Consider the following 19563-nt stretch of genomic DNA (forward strand, 5'->3'; position numbering starts at 1 on the left):
TGCCCTTTGAACGTGGTCACCCAGAACTGATCATCTTCACTGTGAAATGAAGAATAGCTAAGGTCTAGTGCCCTGCTGAGCTCAATGAGAAGCCTGTGAGGTCTGTTTATTCTCACCGCCCTTTTTTTTTTTTTAAACCTGAATTCCTCATTAACACTTGATTGGGGAGGAGAGGAAGAATAATGGGACATGGTAGAATGCCGGAAAAATTTAACTCCCACCAAAAAAAATAAAATAAAATAGTAATTTTTCAAATGACTTCAAGGAAAACGCTCTTTTTGAATCATACTTTTCAAAATGTCTTTATTAATGCAACACATTTAGACAAAGCACAATACTGAATACCATTTATCTTACTCTTGTATAATGCAAAAAGTTTCAAAAAATGATCTTTATATAAAAGAACCTGTTTAGAAATATAAAGTTTCTCAACTAGTCGCTACCATTTAAAAAGCAAGGTTCTTTTCACTTTGTACTCAGGACATTATGGTTCATTCGGTAGCCAAACCAGTTTAATCTGAAAGTGAAGTCAAAACTTTTACCAAGCTGCCATGCATTACTGCATCAGACAAGCTGCTGTGGTTGAAAAACCATCTGTTGGTACATGTAACTGAACTAGTAACTGAAGAGCGCTACGTTACGTACTGGCCTAGAAAAACCTAAATATTATGGTAATCTAAAAAGGAAAAAAATAGAAGAATTAAAGAAAGACAGCGTACTGAGCAGCTAGAGATACTGATGTAAAACTTGCTTCACAGATTACACGTATAACATCAGTGAAGACCAATTCAAAATAGCTGCTGAGATGTTGTTACATGTTGGTAACAACTTTACCACATGCAAAATAAAATCACTACTGCCTCCAGTTACAGCAAATACTTGCACACCATTTGCTTTTCGAAGTGGAGGAAAAAACCTTTTGTCCAAAGTAGCCTCTGTTTATTAACGATTATTTGTTAGATTAGTTTACTGGCTTATGATGTGATTTATTCCCAAATGGCAATCCCAGCACAAACTTGGCACGTACACTTTCATCTAGCAGTTCCCCAGCTGGATCAAACATTCAAAGCCAGACATCTCCTCACAGAGAAAACAAACTTAAGGAGCGTCCTTATCTTAAACCAGCATAGGTATCCTGAAGAGTTTACACATAAATCATTGATAAAAGATTGGGGATGGCACGGCCACCTGGGGGGCTGACAGTCTCAAATTTAGTATATGCCATCCACGCGCGTTAGCCAGCAACAGGAGGCTTCCGAGGCTCAGAAAGCGGGAAGCGAGCGCGGAGCCACGGCTCAGGCTCGCGGCAGGCCCAGAACTCACTCGTCCTTCCACGGAAGAGCGCTGCTGCTCGGCAGCAGACGAGGCCCAGCGATTCGCTCAGCTATTCAACACACAATTCAGCTCAAGTAAAAAACTCGAATCGGGATTTCACCTCTGCATTTCTGTAATCTCTCTGAACAGCCTGACAACACCACGCGCCGTTTCAATTAATTCAACTGCAATTGCAATTGCTGGTGTTTGGGTAGTGGTTAAAGGTTTTTTTCCCAGACATGAGGTAAACAGGACTGATTTTGTAGGTTATTCACCAACAGGCTGAATTTTTTTTTAATTAATTTGTTTCTGTTGAATGTTTTTTATTAATGCTGCTGGCTAAATTATGATGTTGTAAAACTAAGTAAGTGTCACAGCACCTGCAGCTCTTTTATGGGCATTTTTATTGTTATTACTTAAATATAATTAGATCAGCTGGTGGAAAGGACACCAAAACTACCCTATTTGTACAACTCAAGAGGGCAGCCCTGATGCTGATGTAAGCATGCTAGTGCTAATTCACAAATTTTATTGTAAGAATGCCTCCGGCGTGCCCGGGGGCTGCCTTTCGAGAGGCCATACAGAGCGGATGCGACACGCTGGCGCAGCTTTGCAGAGCGCAACGGCGGAGCCGCCTCATCCCTTCGATACCACCCAAACCTGGCAGTACCTAAAACAAATGAATACTAGTGCAGCTAGAAGCACCAGTTTCACCTCTGGTAGTAACACTCCTATAAACTAAGAACTGGAAAAAGCTAGATATGGCTTATGCTGATTAATTTAAAATGCTCAAAATAGATACCATCCCAAGCATGACTGTTTGACTGTTTTTTGTTTTTTTTATATATATATATGACCAGCGCCACTCCCCTCTGGCAGTTTTGGCAGGTCGGGCAGTACTCTCTGGTGACGCCCTTCCGGAGTGCCGTATCCCGGCCTTCGCTCCGGTAAGAATCCGCAGGGAGCCATTAAGCGCTGCAAGGGCTTTCAGCAGCCAGGCACTCGGGGGGCCCTCTCCGTCCTCTGGAAACCTACAAGTAGATTCCACACCTACGACAGAAGTATGGCAAGGCTAAATACTGCAAGTATGATAGAAAATTTTAAGTTGAACTATCATTTAACACATGGATTGTAACTTGGAAAAAAACATTAAAGTAGCTGAAATTCGGTAAAAGTTCTGATGACAATGCTTTACTTCTGTATTTTATTATCTTACTACATCCCAGAGATGTAATCTTAGAGATTATGTTCAGTTTTTCAGCAAGCAGACAGGAAGCTCACAGCAGATACCACTGCTACTGTTGTAAAAATAGATGCCTCAAGAAAAATATTACAGCGCACTCAGATGTCCCAATCTTGTTTGTGGTAAGTCATCGCATTTCCCAGCATGGAGGGAGAACCACAACTGCTTATTGCTCGGATGCGAGAAACTGAGTAATTGCAACAATATCATGAAGAGCTGAGACCTGGTTTATTGGTCCTTCCATTGCTCTGCAGAGCGTTGAAACGTCCACGTCTGCCTGAACCAGCCCAGAGGTATTCAGTATTCTTTCCTGCTGTCACCAGTCTTGCTTCTACGGAAATCTCCCACTTTTTCAGTAGGGGCAGAAGTTGCTACTGCAAAGCAACAGTTATCCAGAAATACTATGTTCTGTTTTTCTCTTTTCCAAAACTTAATATTGAAAAATGTTCAATTATATACATTGATCAGTCAAAAATGGTTTAGATGTACCAAGTCCAGTGTTCAAAGCATACAAATGATTTAATAAATATATACAATAGTAGGCAAAAGCAATTACAAGTAAAGAAGTTGATATGTTATCATGCCAGAACTAGTTTTAGTGTATATTAGCATATTAATTCCATGGAATTTCATAGAGTTACTGTCTCTTAAACTTAGCTCTTTGGTTTCTAAAACACTGAGACAAATACTGAAAAGCATGTAACATAATCTGGCATTGCTCCACAACAGAATAAATGGTGCTGCTGTTGACCCTTACAGGCCTCTGAAATATATCCACTGAAATCCTAGCTTTAGCTGGGGTGTTTTGCTGTAACAACTGCCATTATTTGGAGGAAGAGAAAAAAGGTCCTCTCTTTTGAAGACATTTCCCTAGTGATAAAGGTGACATGGAGAGCGGAAGGAACATCTCTCCAACCAAGGCGGCTTATTTCCATCTGGCAGAGCTGTACCTCCCTACTGCCAGATGGTGTCCTCATGTACTTCCAGTGAACACAGCTGGAAGGAAGAGAGGCATCAAAGATGAAATGCCTGTATTAGCAGTTAAGCAATTAAAAGAAAAAAAAAAGTGCTTCTGGTCACTTTGGAGCTGGTGAAGTAATTTTTAATGCAACTGTTTCATTATTAAGTTTTCAAGATTGCACAAACTGAATTTTTAGGAAAAAAGTTACTAACAATAAAGTCAGTTCCACGTTTACAATGAAATGAAGAAATTCCATTCTCAAGACATTTTATTACATAACTGAAACCCTCTCAGCTTAAAGCAGCAGGCCACTAGGAACACAACCAATTAAAAATCCTAATCCACATATAAATCCATCGTCCCTTCTCAAAAGCATAAAGATGCATATTTCTTGATTACATTTTAACACTGTCTTTGAATGAATTTTTGCAAAAGACCAAATTGTTTGTTGCATTCAGATTTTGAAAATTTGTCTTCATACAATTCTTCTATTCCAAATAAATCTATGGCACTAAGGAGGGGTAAAAAACATGTGACAGCAGGTTCCATGATTCTGTTTCACAAAGCAGACACAGTCTGGGGCAACTGCTCACTCAGCTGAAGCTAATATTAAAAAGAGAATGAAGAGTCCTAAATCAAGAGTGTTACAGAGCTGTGTTTGCTGATGTAAACACTGCCAAAATTTTGGTTTTCTGGAAAATGCATCATAGAAAGCATCTGTTTACAGTCTATTTAGCCAAGGTTACAAGAGAGTGTAATATTGCAACCCCTAAAAACCCGTCATTGTTTCCTTCAGCTGCTGCATGTTTGTGAAGCTCCGAAGGCCTTGAAAGGAGTCAGAGCAGAGCCAACAGGTCAGGGCTAGATAAAATTAAGAAAGAATCTGAGGTCAGACCATGAAAGAACTTTTTTTTTTCCTTTTACCCCTCCAGAAGAGCAAGTCCACCTCCAGCAGCCTTTCATTCAGTCCTGATAAGAAAAGAGAGACAGCACTCCACAAGCTGGATTTCAGACTTTTTAAGTCCTCTTTGGAGAGAGAAAAAGATAAGGGAGCCCAAAGAAAATGGACGTTTTACTACCATTTACTGTTGACTCATTAAGTTTGGATACTGAGCATACTTTCATACCTGTTTTGAACACCCCCGTTCTCAGCATTTTAAAAGCAAAAGACTGACAGAAAGAAAAGTATCTGGGGCTTTGTTCTTGTTCCTAAGGGAATTAGAACTTAGAGAATTTCTTAACAACAACAAAGTAGCTTGATGCTCTAAGTCCAGTTTAGAGAATAGAAACAACTTCTTATGTGACGTCCAATATGGTGGTTCTAATAGCTGGGGAAGGGGGTGAGAAAATCATTTCAATTTTATTCTCGCCTGCCTACAAAATGTTAAATAACACTTTTTTCTTTCAATTAAAATGATCAAAACAGTATTGTACTCAAAAGGCTGGAAAAATGGTTGCTCTAAGGACAAAACTTATGTGGCCAAATGTCCATTTTTAATTTAATCTTTTGTGCTGCGGACGTTTTGTGCCCGGCCCCGGCCCATTGTTGGGCAGTGGTCCGGCTGGCGAGCTCTTTGGGCTGGCTTCGCGGGGCGACGGCGCGGCCCCCCAGCCCGTCCCCTCCGCACAATAACCTCCAGATAATTATTCAAAGCAGAGGCCGGCAGCATGGGCCGCTCTGACATCGGGTCGCGGCCTTTGACATCGGATCTGGGCTAGCCAAAGTCTGCTCCAAGCAACAGAGGTCCAGGGGAATTATTAAGGGGGAAGGGTGGGAAAGGAAGAGCACTGAGAAATACTATCCTTAAAAATGTACTTTTGAAGCAAAGCAATGTAAATACAGCAGAAACTTATTAGGAAAATAAGCAAATACATTTCAAATATACTCGACAAAAGGGATGGAGAGAAGCACATCAAGCCAAACAATAACATAACAAAGTTGGAAAGCAAGAGGACAACACAAATCCAGGTCTGTGCCTCAAAAGGAGCTATTCCCTTGCAGAGCTGCAGCACTGAATTTTATTTCTATTTCCTAAAAAATGCCCCTATACATTGCTAAGGTACATATGAGTAAGCAAATAAACAGAATTTAGTGATCCATTCTAGTATGCTTTTTTTTTAAATCTTCTCTAGGCTCTGGATAAACAATTTCTAAGCATTATTAGTAGTTTCATACAATAATATTTAATGTGATTTCTTTTTTTTTAAAAAGGATTTGGAATTCCATTAGCTCACACAGTTTAAATACTGACTCTTCAATATCAGATTAAAATAGTTTCTGAGAGGATACAAATTACCAACACTTTACATCTCATGTGGTTTGTTTTTCAACTTAAAGGTAACTTTAAACAGTTAGAAGGAACAAAGACTGTCTGTGATACTCATGTTTTCCTTTGCAAACCAAATAACTGAAAGTAGGACCTAAGCAATTTGTTCTTTGTACAACATCGTAGAAGTTTATTTTGGTAGAAACTAGAACATATGACATATGTGAATTGATTCAGCTAAACGCTCTGGCTTTCCACGGCTTTGGATGGCTCTGGCTTATTTGTCTAGACCTGAAAGGCTCAGTATCCCGTCCGCAGGCTCGCGCCACCCCGAGCGGGCCCCAGGACAACCACCTCCTCACCCCTCGCAGGGGAGCGTCCCCTCTCCGCTGCCCACCAGCGGCACCAGCCGCTCCGCACCAGCGGGCGCCCGCACGGGTTCCCAGCACGCCGCACTTGGGGCTCTGGTGACTGTGCAAGAGGAGAGCGATTAAATGGCTCTGATCTTGTCTAAGGAGTTAAGCAAGTCTCAAGGATTTTAAACTCGCTTTTGCTCCATTTTCTTAGGAGCTGTGTAACATTCTGCTACGCTTGCAACGTTTCCAACTAGTCCCCACGTTTCTCTTGTGCTCTGGAGAACTGTTAAATCGCACGAGCAAAGAGCTCTCTTCCAATATTATTCTAACAACACACTCTAAAACTAGCAGACACCCTTATGTTAACTAGCTTGGCTCACAGTTTTCAAAGTGAGCCCTCAAAAGCTAACTTGAAAGCAATACCGGGGGCCTGGACAAACACCTAATTTTGATCTTTTGTGCTCGTCTTTTCTTCTGAGAGACCTTTTCTTTTGTTGCTGCCCAGTGGAAAGCGCATAGCTCATTGGTCCTGCTTTGAAAGCCGAGCGCGCTGCCCCTCAGCCCACCCCTTGGCGCACAATCGCTTTAATGGAATTACGCGGAGAGGCCATCTCCGCGAGAGGAGAGGGCGAGGGGGGAGCAGTGCCCCAGCGAGCCTTCATCGCCCCCAGTCACTGCCACGGATACATCCCCCGCCAAGCCGTGCCCTGCTCCAAGCAGCAGGTACTCTGGCAGGCGGCAGCTCTGCGCACGAGCGGCCGCACAGCCAGCGAGTCCAGCGTGGCTGCAGCGCCCAGCTAACAAGGTGGGTGCTGGTTCAAGCACTCCTCAAACCAGAGCAACAGAAAGTTCCTTCCACGTAAGATGGAAGAGACCGAAAAGATCATCCCCCCAGTGAAGACCAACCTGCCTGGGTTACAGACAGGAAAGAAATTCAGATAATCTTTCTGACCTTCGTACAAAGAGGTATGCTTCCTAGGAACGCATTTAAACACAACACAGTAAGCACTCTACAAAGTTTGGTTTAACATCTGTTTAGGTACCAAGCACTAACATACATGCACACCGACTGCCTGCCATCCAGCATCACCTTACAAATGACACATTTTTACACACTGACAAAGGCAATCTATTCATAGCACCCAAACTTTCCCCCGAAGCTATGAAATAAATTTTCTTTCAGAACTAACATTTTCTGCTGCTCTGTCATGGACTCCCCATGCCATTTTGACCCTTTTGTGCAACAAAATGAAAACACTATCTATCATTACTTGTGGCACAGTGACTTTCTAGGAGGTGCACAGTTTCATTGCAAAAACATCTGTGGTTTGGTGACTCATCTCAGGTCTCAAGCTTTGGGAGTTGTGCTGCTGCAAGCATGACCACAAGATGCAAAAGTTTCAGGTAGATCAACTGAAAATCAGCCTGGCTCTCTCCTCCTCGAGACAGCAGAGAGGAACTGTACTAAAACACTTCCAAACTGCCAGATGTAGAACAAGTCAGTCACGACAGGAAAACTAGCAGTTATTTAAGCACAAAATATGTGTAAGTAGAAACCACCACTATATTTTTATTAAGCCAACTATTAGTTACATAGTCCATATGCAGCTGCATATATAATTAGGGCCCAAACTTCAGTGGGGAGCTCTGTTTTTGCAGGTGTCACAGACCCATGTCCTCCTGCTCACACAGCACTCCCTTGTATCCGTCACACGCCAGTGTGCGGCGACGTACCCGCGAGATAGACACCTCACCCACACCCTGCGTACGGGGGCTCGCCAGCATGCACCACTGTGTCAGCACCAAGCACTTATACAGACATTTTGCAGACATAAATAAAGCTACTGCTTCAAGAAACTCAAAATTTGGCACTCATTTGCTGCATACAGTGTGGAGGGGGAGGTTAATCTAGAAGGCAGACAAGTTTTATAGTGAATTTGCTAGACCGATGCATTTGTCATAGACTAACAGTTGGCCTGACACACATTTACTGCCTTTAGTATGGCAGCTCTCATACTCCATTTGCTCAAGTTAAATCCAGGTGCATTAAAAATGGCTGAAAAGAAAAGGCTGGCATCAAGCTGCCTTTGTACGCTACTTGTAATGCACAATTCTCATTGAAACTTTGGCATATAATGCAAAACATTTTCCAGTTACCCAGGTTAATAAACCAAGAAGCAAGGAAGCCAGCTAATATCACTTGTTAAGTGCTCAACTCGCATGCCTCGGCTCAGCCAGTAATTTCACCTTAGCTGTGGCGGCATGAGGACACTGGCCTCGATTTCCACAACCGTGAAATCCATCCCAGCATCTCTCTCCACACCTGAGCATGGCTGTTACTTTCCCTTAATATCCTCTTAGCTGCCTCATTTTCTACAGACTCCTCTGACTGGTTGCATGTCTTTGACATTTAACAAGGGTATTCATTTTAATTACGTTTAGATTATGCTGAACAACCTCCCCAGTGGTTTGGCACAGCAGGGTTATTTTTAGCTTTTACATTTTCATACAGCAACATCCTGGACTTCTAAAACATGCCCTGAAGAAAATTTCCATTTGTAATCATCAGAAAAGTACCCAGGACTCTACAGTGTCCTTGGCTCTAATATGCACTAGTGTTATATTCAATGGCACACTGGCATGTGCTATTCACAGGAGTTTTGTGGTAGAATTTTCAGAAAAGTTCATTAAAAGAATATAATAAGTGACAACTTGTCACCAGGCAATGAAGTCGGATACACTACCTACTCTCCTTGCCTCCTGAACACGTTCAGTAAGCCTGCGTTTGGTACACACATCCGTCTGGAAGGCCAGGAGAGTTTGCTCCTTAGCTGTAAGATTTACACTAACTTTTCACCCCCACACTGACTCCCCGTAAAGCCACACTGCGAAGACACCCTGTTCGCATCTCTTGCCCAGCCTGAGCTCCCTTCCTCTGTGGTTGTTCACCAGCAAGTTGCTGAATCTCTGCAAGCGGCAGCAGCCGGGCAAGTTAATGTTGTTGTTGCTTTTAGTTAAATAGATGATGTTAATGGTTTATTTGAAGACTATTTAATTAGGACCAAATCTCTGGAACAGTCTTGAAAGCACCATAGACTGACCTCGCAGGTGGTATAAAAGGGGTCAGCTTGCTCACGCGCACTCTGAATTTGGTCCTAATATGCTCAGGAGCTCAAATCCTTTACTCAGCAGCGGGATTTCACTCCCTGAACTACGTTCCAGGCACCGATATCCTTCTACAAAATGTTGTTTATTGTCTATACAAAAAAGCATCAACACAGGAAGAGTAGCCTGAAAGACTGTAGCTACCTGAAACTTCTGAAAATCTTTTTGTTCTAGCTGACAACACAGTACTACTATTTCGTTAATCTCTGTGGTGTTTTGTAATGACAAATATGTATTTTCCCCCATTTGGAAATGGATTACAACATGTTTTAATGTAAATACTACTTACTGCAGGTAAACACCACTGTACTTTAAAGGATGCTCAAAGTATAGCACAGAAAAGCAGTAACATGGAAAAGTAAATTACAACTCTGCGGTATCTGGAATAGAATTTCACAGACTGTGTTCCTTTTCCAAGAATGTTTTTATGTGTTTAAAGTATTTTCCATAATTATATACACTGGAATTTGGCCTAGCTGAAATTTTTCCTTCAAAATGTTTTTCTTTATTTTTTTTTAAACAAATCACTCTTTTAATGGGAAGCAATGTTGTTGTTGTCAAAATGTTTGATCACAGACCAACTGTAATTTAAATCTTTCACCATACCTGCTGTATTTTTTTAATTAGCTAATTTTGTGAAGAACAAGCGTTGAATACATGTCAAACACTGTATTAACAAGCTGAAAGTTAGAGACGATAGATTGGGAGGCCAATCATAATCAGAGTTATTTTGGTTATCTTTCCTAATGCATTCTAGATTTAAATCCCTGCTACATTAGTATCTTGATTGAAAAAGGGAGGGAAAAAAAATATCTTGATGCAATTCCTCTGCATATGAAGTTTATACAACACTTAGAAAATGGAAAGCAGCCTGACTGATTGATTACTTAAGTAAAATAAACATACAGCTACTCAACTCTTAGCTAGCTATCTGCCAGTGCACAATTAAAAGGGTTTCCCATCGTTAATTCAGTTTTGCGCACGCTGAACGGGGCCTGCGGTTCGAGGAGCGCTTCAAGGCAGCGCTGCGGCCACCGGGCGAGGGGCCGCGAGCGCAGCCCTCCTGGCGCCACACGCACCGGCAGAGCGGCGAGCGATGGTGTTGGGCCGCGCGGCCCGCAGCGCGCGCTTGCCGCCTGCCTCCCTCTCGGCTGACCCGCTCCCCGCGTCTCCTCCCGCCCGGCTGCCTCCAGGGGAGCGCCAGCGTCCAGACGCGCTTCCAGCACGCGCTCGGGTGCAACGCTCTGTGTCCGACGCCGGGCCTGTGCAGGTCCCGCAGCTGGGCACCCGGAGAGCCGCGGCGCGCAGAACTGCTGCGCACAGCAGGCGGGAAACCCCAGCCCTTCACCGGCCATAACCTGGCGTCAAGAATGGATTTCCCTGTCCTAACCTCTAAAAACGCAGGTGCATTAACACTAAGTACCTTTGTTTTGTAACACTAACCAGTTTGAGGCAGGATACAATATTCTATGAGAATGGCAAAAATACTGTAGAGGTTGGCATAAACGCTGAAATCCCACATTTTATACAAAACTTATTAATAAACTTTTTTTTCCAGTTTGAAAAAAAAAACCTCAAAGGTTGGGAAGAGAGGTTTCATGGCAAGAATTTCTTCTTGCAAGAAAAGATTGATTTTCCCCACTTCCCACACACCCTCCCTTCATTTGCCAGAAAAGTGCAGCTCTGGGCAGCCTGAAGAAACACTGGCTTTTGCACAATTGCATCTAAAAAAAAAAAAAAAAAAAAAAGGTTCAGGTAGCAACAATGATCTCATGACAAATACACTCTAAACAAGGTATTACTCAAGGCAAGAGAGCTACCAGGAAACATATTAGCTTAGCTTTAGAAGTGCATTTACTTATTGCTAATACAGAATTTGCAAAACGCCCCTGCTATTAACTTCCCCATATAACTTTATCACAAGTGATCACATGACCTAAAAGAGTAACAAAAACTCAGGCGAAATTAATCACTTCGGTTAACATTTTGATCACAACATCTGGATTTTTGTTAAACAAATGAAGAAAATAAAAAAAACACAGGGAAAAAAAATTAAGAAATGTAACTAGCCCTGTACAGCAAATGTTTTCTTCTGTCCACTCTGAAGTCTCTTTCATGTGCTAATGGTGGCATTTTTTTAAACTCTTCCCCTTTGACTTACTCAGACCTTTAAGGACCTCACACATCTAATGGTTCCTCACATTCACCAAGAACAATCAGGAGAGGTCTGGGGGTTGACATGCAGTATGATTAATGGACAATGTTGATTTAATTTCCTATAACAGGAGTTTTCTCTAAGCCTTCTCCAAGGAGCAGTTTCTTTGCAATCCAGGACTTAAGTATTTTACTAATGAAGTCCAATAAATAGCAAATTAAATAATGCTGCCTCCCAGAGACACAGACTCCTCTTTTAGGAAAAAAAAACAAAACAAAACACTGTATTTAAAGTTTTATTTAGAGCTAAAAAGGCTGTATAACATATATGTATGTAGGGTTTTTTTCCCCTGTAAGAAATATGAGCAATTATCTGGTCATTCCTGCCATTTCAACTGCTTGCTTTTTTTCTTTAAAAGGGGAGTAGAAGTTAAGTTAAAGGTATACCATAAGAAAACAAAATTTATTGGTCATTTTTACAAAATATCTATTAAAATACTCATTGTAATTCTTAGAAACATTTCCAAAAACAACTTTGAGGTTAATTAAAAAAAATTAAGAAAATTGTAATTTTTTTTAAATGACGATCAGTACGTCCTTTTCATGAAGCAAATTTAACTCTCAGCTCCAGCAAATGCACAGTGAAACACTATTTGCATACACCCAATACGTCCTAACTGTTACTCAATCAACATGACACAGTTTCCCAACCGCATTCCCATACGGGTTTAGCTTTAAACGGGCACTTCTGGCCCCACGAACGCAACGAGCATTTCCTGCAAGATTCTAATCGCTTTTCCACTGCTGAAAGTTTTACCTTTAAATACATTCAAGATGACACAGTTTGCTTTTCTAGAGGCTGGCAAATTATCTCGACAGAAGCAAATAGCCTCGAGTCCAGGCCTTAGAGCAGTTGCTACGCAATTAGTCCCGTGTCCCTAAAGAAACAACTGGGTCCGACCTCAGCTACGGGGACAGTTGACAAAGAGGCAGAGAGTCTGCCCCAAAACAGGCAACAGCCCTTCGTGCTGCTGGAACAGCCCCACGGAAGATAACCGCTACCGTTCCCTCAGCAGAGCCTGTGTCTTTACATTTTATCTTTCCAGTTGTGACAAGGCACTGTCCCAGGAAATAACGAAGCTTCCTCCCCCGGACCGCTCCCGCTTCCTCTTCGGAGAGCCAGGCTCCACTGGTCTGCACACTCAGTTTTGTTCTTTGGAGTACAGCACCTTCAGTCTTTGCTCTGTGCTTGGGTATCCTTCCTCGCCTTATCCTTCCCCTTCAAAGGGCAGCGAGCCCGGGAAGTTAAAACAAACTACCATGGAAGTCAAGGCATGTTTAAATGAGGGTGCTGGGACTATTTTTTCCCAGATCAGTGGATTCAAACTGGACAAGCTCAGACAGCATATTCAGGAAGGCTTTTTATAAAATAAAAAAATAGGCAATTCTTCCAATACACAATCTGCCTGTCCCTGAAAGGTCTTTACCATCTGTCCAAGGGAGCAGGCATGCAACTTTCAGACCCAAGATTAGTGCTGCACATGTAAACAGTTTAATAACTTTCCGTCAGGTTTAAAGCCATTTCACAACTCTGCATTTAATCCAAAGAAACCTAAAGCTTACTCTTATTGTAATAGTTTGTCACATTTTGTCACGTGTCACACTTTAATCAATATCAAAACAGATATGTTGCTCATGCAGACGTTACAGATTTCAGTATTTCAAAGCCTATTAAAGTTGATTACTGGCTAAATCAGTAAATTATAGAGAAGTGTGATGGTGTAATTTAAAATTGACAAATACATTAAACTTCAACTGAGCTTTCCATTACAAATGAACTACGTGAAAATRACATTTACTTTCAAAAACAAAAACATGGGCAGATGTGTTTGTAATGCCATTTAAAAACATTAAAAATTGATAAATCTGAAACTTCTTGAACAGAAGCAAACAAATAGCGTCAGAAAGAATATGTGATGTCCAAAGTAAACAACTTTTTTTCTCTAACAACAAAAGTTAAGATGAATATGTGTAATTTGGAGACAAATCCCTGACAGTGCTCAGTATAATAGATAACATAATTACAGAACTACACAGGAAGGAAGGCACTAGGCTTTTACAGATGTGGCACTTGAACTGCATAGTAAGTATGCAGCATTAGCAGCTGATAGTTAACTGCCCTCTCCTGAGCAAATCTGCTCAAAACAAGCTGATATTTATCTAGGATTCCCACTCAGGTGCGTATAAGAGAGCTTAAATAAAGCTGAGGCAGAGACAGTGGTTAGAATGGATGCCATGCCAACATGCTCCAACACAGGCACACAGAGCTGAACACCAGCTTCAGTTTTGCTCAGTAAGAATTCAATTTACAACCTGAATGAATCAATTTTTCATCTGGAGAGAGCAGTTTAATGTTTTTCTTCCATAAGGGAGGCACAAAAAACCCAGTTTTTGCGTTTGCACTGTGCAGCCTGCTGGTTCCCCCCTCACTTGCCCTGGTGCCCGCCGAGCTGTGGGTGTGCCAAGAGCCGCACACCCAAACACGCCGTGCAAGGCAGAGGTCAGATTCCTTCCCTGCCTCCACCACCCAGCCTAAGTTTTGCCTAAGTAAATCTGAATCTAAAAGGAGATACCTTCTACAAAAAAAATCACCATTGCTGAAATACATTTGAAAGAAAACATAATGCACCAGTTTGCAAATTCCAACCACAAAACTCAAACAGAAAATCTGATCTCTTTTTACACTTACAACCTATAGAATGTAATATATCTCCTTATATAAAAGGGGTAAAAGCTTATTAAAGCAGCATTTGCTCTGATATTTTGCAGGTAAAAAAAAAACCCCACAATAACAAAAAACAAAACAAAACAAAACAAAGTGTAATAAACCTCCCCCTCCCCTTGTCAGTCCCCTTTAATCTCTAGGGTCTTTTTTTTCTTTTAAACCCTGGGGGAAAAAAACTGAAAAAAAAGAAGTGATATGCAGCTACGCCATGTCTGCCGTTGGAGACAGGCTCACTGGAAGTGGTGACAGGTTGCCTTTCACGATTATGCAGCAAGGAATGTGCCTCTCGTGTGCGCAGCGCAAGTGTACTGTCGTATCGGGGCTGGCCCGAGAGTTCGGGCTTGTTAAACATACATATACATACACTGCCCCGTCTGCAAAAGAGTAAGAAGCCACAGTTAGCTGAGGGAAAAGGCTGCTTTTCAACATGCCCGATCTACTTCTAGGGCTTTTGGTTTTATTGCTATGCCATATGATCAATTCCTCCGCCCCTGCCCTGCAAATCCCTCATGTTTTAGCTGATAAGCAGTGGTAGCATGCCTGTTATACACAATCAGGAGAAGTGACAGATAAGAGGTTTAGTTTAAGGATGTAATCAGCATGAGTAAACACTACACTGACCCAGCTGTAAACAGTGGTAATAAATGATAATATTTGTCCTGGTCACCTACTGAGCTATTAGACACGCTTTTCACTATGTAACAACGCAAATATAATGCCTTCCCAATGCCTACAGTATATACAGCATGCCATACTGTCATACGATCTTATAAACAGCAATACTAAGGCTTTTTTGTTCATCTTTATTAAGAACTCGTCATTTCCCAATTATTATTTTTTCTAGCAGAGCCATAGTTTATTCAAATCAACAGTTTCACTGACTGTGTCTGACTCAACACAAAATACCTCAGGCAAAGATAGAGGAGATCTGTAATTATTAGATTCTATTTTACTGAATGGCTTTGGGGAACAACGAACTGTGTTGAGTGTTGAGGGAGAAGGTCTGTTTTTGTTGTTTGTTTTTTTTGTTTTTGTTTTTTTTAACTCCTTGGAAATATATGGGACACAATTTTTGGAAGGCAAAAGGATATGGAAGTGATGCTCCTGGATTTCAGTACTGTGCATATTAAAAACGCTTTCTTTATGGCTATATTTTCAGTTGATATGGAAGTTGGTTTGCTAACCTGAAATGTTATTTCATGAAGCTGTACAAATGTTTGGTTCCTTGAAACTGTTCAGGAATCCCAAGCTGAAACTTCATAGTAACTTATAATGATACAGCACTACCAATCTCCATACACGCAGTTTGGGATATCCCAGACACGAGACTACATTGACATCCAAGAAACCTGTCATCAAGCTGAAATTAGAGCCCTAATTATCAGAAATAACTACATCAACATATTGATAATTATGAAATAAAAAATAAGGAAAGAACCCTTATAGTATGCCTCCTAAATATTACAGTATTTGGAGTTCTTAAAGAGAAAGATGTATTAAAGCTAAGGTTCAAACATTTTTTGAAAGTTTGTAGCACTTGCAATATGGTGAAAAGCACTTGCAATATGGTGAAAAGCAAACTACTACATTATATCTGACTATAATATCACATTAAAAAAAAAAAAAACCCTTCATAAGCACTTTTACGGAGTTACTTCAAAAGACACTTGGGTGATACGCATCAGCCAGTTTAATCTCTGAGAAACTCTCTGCGCTGTCTCCTCTCACACACTTTTATTCCATTGCCTATAGACTGCAGAATCACCTCGTTGTCTTTGCTGCCCTGGAACAAAGCTTAGCTATAATCATGGTTATAAAGAGGTATCAGTAGATGCAGGGGAAATCAAACAGCTGAAGGCCACGTCTCTGGGGGAATGCTAATTGTAGCAGGTAGCTGGCTAACTCTTTGGCAGAAGCTCCCTTTTCAGAGGCGAGTGCCGCAGTCCCAGGATATGTCGTCGTCTCGTGCAAACTTTGCAGAACTCCTCACGAAACCACTTGGAAGTTTCTCTGGTTTTGGCCTGAGAGGAGGAAAAGGCACTTTCCCTCCTTCCTCTCACTCCTTAATAGAAAGAGGTGGGACGGAAAAGAGTTTCCAGACAAGGAGGTTTTTCTCATTCAGACAAAACTTTTTGAGAACATGCAGTAAACTGCATAAAGATTATTAAAAGTGAATCTGACAGAACGTAAGTGTTTTCCCAAAAGAATGGGATTGAGGGGAGTGGGGGGAAGGGAAACCACCTCCATTTGAAGGTAGCATGACAAAACATTTTCAATCAGACCTCTGGTTTCTGGTAATGCGAAAGAGGAGCAGCGGGAGAAGAAACGAGGGACAGCGATGACTCGGGCTCAGCGGCAGCGCTGGCAACAGGCAGGTACGGCAGCTTTCAGAGAGGCTCGCGGCCTCAGAGGAATCGCCAGCCAAACTGACAGGAGCAGGAGAGCTCCATTTCACGGCCTGCGGGGGAGCCCACCAGCGCGCACCGCTGTCCCGCGTGGCCATGCAGTCGGCAGGACAGGAATTTCCGGCAGCTCTCCTGGGGGGTCCCGCGTCAGGGAAAGGTTAAGGTATGCGGTCTCGGATGCCCAAAGCGTTTTCACCAAAGCTAAAAGACCAGTTTTTCCATCCCCTAAGGGGTCTCACTGAAAATAGTTATGCAGGATGCTATCATGCAAGAGAAGCAAAAGGGCACCGAAGTTGTGCACATCTTTGCCACAACCCGTTTGCCCCAGGGTTTCGTGCGCGTTCAGCAAGAGCGTACACCAGCCCCGTCACCAACGCGCCACTCTCGGAGATCCCCGCTGCAGCTGCCCGGCCCCCGGCGGCAGAGCTCCCAGGCGGCAGCAGCGGACGCAGCAGCCAGCAGCGCGACTGCCTCCTCGCCCGTGGGCAGCGCGCACTGACGGCGTGAGCCCGCTCCGCCTTTCCCCACCACTGACAGCACGGAGGGCACTGCTTCCATTTGCAAAAATACTGCTGTTACTAGCACACTTTTTGGTAAAGGCACCCAGCCTGGAACTATGCACATAAGAACTAAAAAAAGATCCAAGAGAGGGAGAATGCCCATTCCAGGCAGCGCGAAGAACAGTGTCCTTGCATTACCCAGCACCATAACAGATCCCTTCTTGAGTTTGTAACCAAGAAGTCGAATCCGATTTAATTCCTTCCAGATGCAGGTCGCAGTATGAGATTTCCATCAGCATTCCCACCTTGCGATAAAGAAGTTCCTGACTCTAATAAACCAGATAAGGTTAAAACGGGCTCTCCTGAGTCACTACCCTTCTCCTATAGCTTCTAGCCCTCCTCCAGGCCATATAGGTGCAAACCCAGAGAGCTGGGACAGGCAAACAGTAGAGATACATATGCATATGTCTAAAATGCTATTTGAAAAACTAATTCAAAGACATATAAAAAGGCAAAAATGAGCTTCTCTGACATTTCCTTTGTTTTAACTTTCAAGCTTTGCCAACACCTCTCATGCTGCAGGCAGGGAAGGTTCCCAGACAAACTCTTCCACCAAGCAAACTCGCTTTGACTTCTCAACACACGTCCTGAAACTCTACAGAAGCAGAAGCTGTACCAGCCAGCCCGTGAAGGCTCACGATACGGGAGCTTGTCAGTGAGAGTCAGAACTTTCTAGAGCAAGAGGAAGCAAAGGCGGAATTAAAAATAGAGGCAAAAATGCATGGTATGCACCCAAGGGTCTGCTCCCGTGGCAAATTCAAGTGATAACATTGATGGAATTTTACACTGGACTAGGAAGTGGCTTACTGTTGAAAAATAAATGCCAAGACCTTTAACACAAACAAATGTCTATGTGAAACTGTGGGTATTTATTTTGAGAATAGCAGCCCTGAATCTGATCAGAGCATTTAACTCTATTTACACGGTGACTATCATGCCAAATAATCCAGTTAAAAATACACAGAAGTAATTGGGTAGACCTACAGTGGAGTGAGAGAGTCCAGGTCTGAAAAACACGGGGCAGGAACCAATAGGAGATTAAAACATACAGCATAATATTCAAATTGCTGTATTTAATGTCCATTCATGGTAACCTCTTTTACACTGGCCCTGTTGTTTCTGCTTTGTCTATCAGCCTTGTCCTTCCATCAAAAGTCCTGTAGCCATTTGCAAGTCATTTGTTGTTCAACAGTAGTTTCAGTAGAGTTCAGAAGCCAGGTAACTTCAGTGACAACAGATAACGCAGGAAATTCTGCTCCATTTTTGCTACTGGGAATCACCTAATACTATTAGTGTATTCTTCCATATTAGGAATAATCTTTTGTGCTTTTTTGACTGTATAATCTTTTGTGCTTTTTTGACTGTATTATCCAACATGTATGAAACCGAAAATCCTTAATAAACCCTTCTCCTTCAGATCTCACTCTTCCAGTATTCTACTGATGCCTGTAGCTCATAATGAAGACACTAAAGGTCCTTTAAGCTACTGATTTATTGACAGCCTCTTTAAAATAATGTCCTCAGGAGAGGCTAGTGCATGACAGAATATTAGTCCTCAAAGCCTATGCCTAGTTCACTAAGATCTTTTTTTTTATCATAGTCAGAAAATCTAGAGAAGGCTTGCCTTGTTTTGTCTCAAGTTCTGCCAGCTAGAGCCAGTTTCTATTAAGCAGTATTTTAATTAGAAACACATAAGCGAAATATCATTGTCCAGAATGATTTAAGTTATTCATGAGAAAAAGAAAAGCAAATTGGTCCCTAATTACTAATGTGTACATCTTGCTACATCTTCTGCAGCTGTATGTTACATATAATTTTATCTGCTCTATTCTCCACATGCACACCTGCTATGGGCAGAGAAAGCCTGGTCAGGTACTGTTTTCAAGGAAATAATTTAGCATGGACAAGCATTTCAGACAGACAGATTCTCAAAGGACAAATAAAGTAGTCAAGCAGGTACTATCACTATCAGAAGTCTGTGAGAACTTCCCAGGCTTCAACACCTATAGTCATCTTAGCAGTGGAAAATCATGACCTAATAAAATTTCCTGTGCCAAATAAGATTCTTCTAGCAGGTTTAGTAATAAATGTCTTTTTCCTTAAATGCTATGAAACAAGAAAAAACAAGATACTTGCAAAGACATTTTTATAGAAAATTACCCATATTTGATATCCACGTTCAATAACTCATCAATACATAGGAACAAAACACCCCCCCCCCAAAAAAAAACAACAACAGCTGACTTCTAATGAAGTTACTTGAAAAAAATGCTCTTCAGTGGATCTTTCTTATGGCATCATAAATTACACACATGTGAGAAAAATACAAAGGATGGTGATCAGATTATGAGAG

The 19563-nt window shown here is 41.9% G+C and overlaps 1 protein-coding gene across 1 annotated transcript in view; it reads right to left on the reverse strand.

The window, feature by feature from the left end:
• The window catches only part of PRTG (protogenin), an 84384-nt gene that overhangs the window by 16553 nt on the left and 48268 nt on the right, over nt 1-19563 (reverse strand). The window lies entirely within an intron of this gene.

This window comes from Apteryx rowi, unplaced genomic scaffold (genome assembly GCF_003343035.1).
Source record: "Apteryx rowi isolate R43461 unplaced genomic scaffold, aptRow1 scaffold_172, whole genome shotgun sequence".
Taxonomy (NCBI): Eukaryota; Metazoa; Chordata; class Aves; order Apterygiformes; family Apterygidae; genus Apteryx; species Apteryx rowi.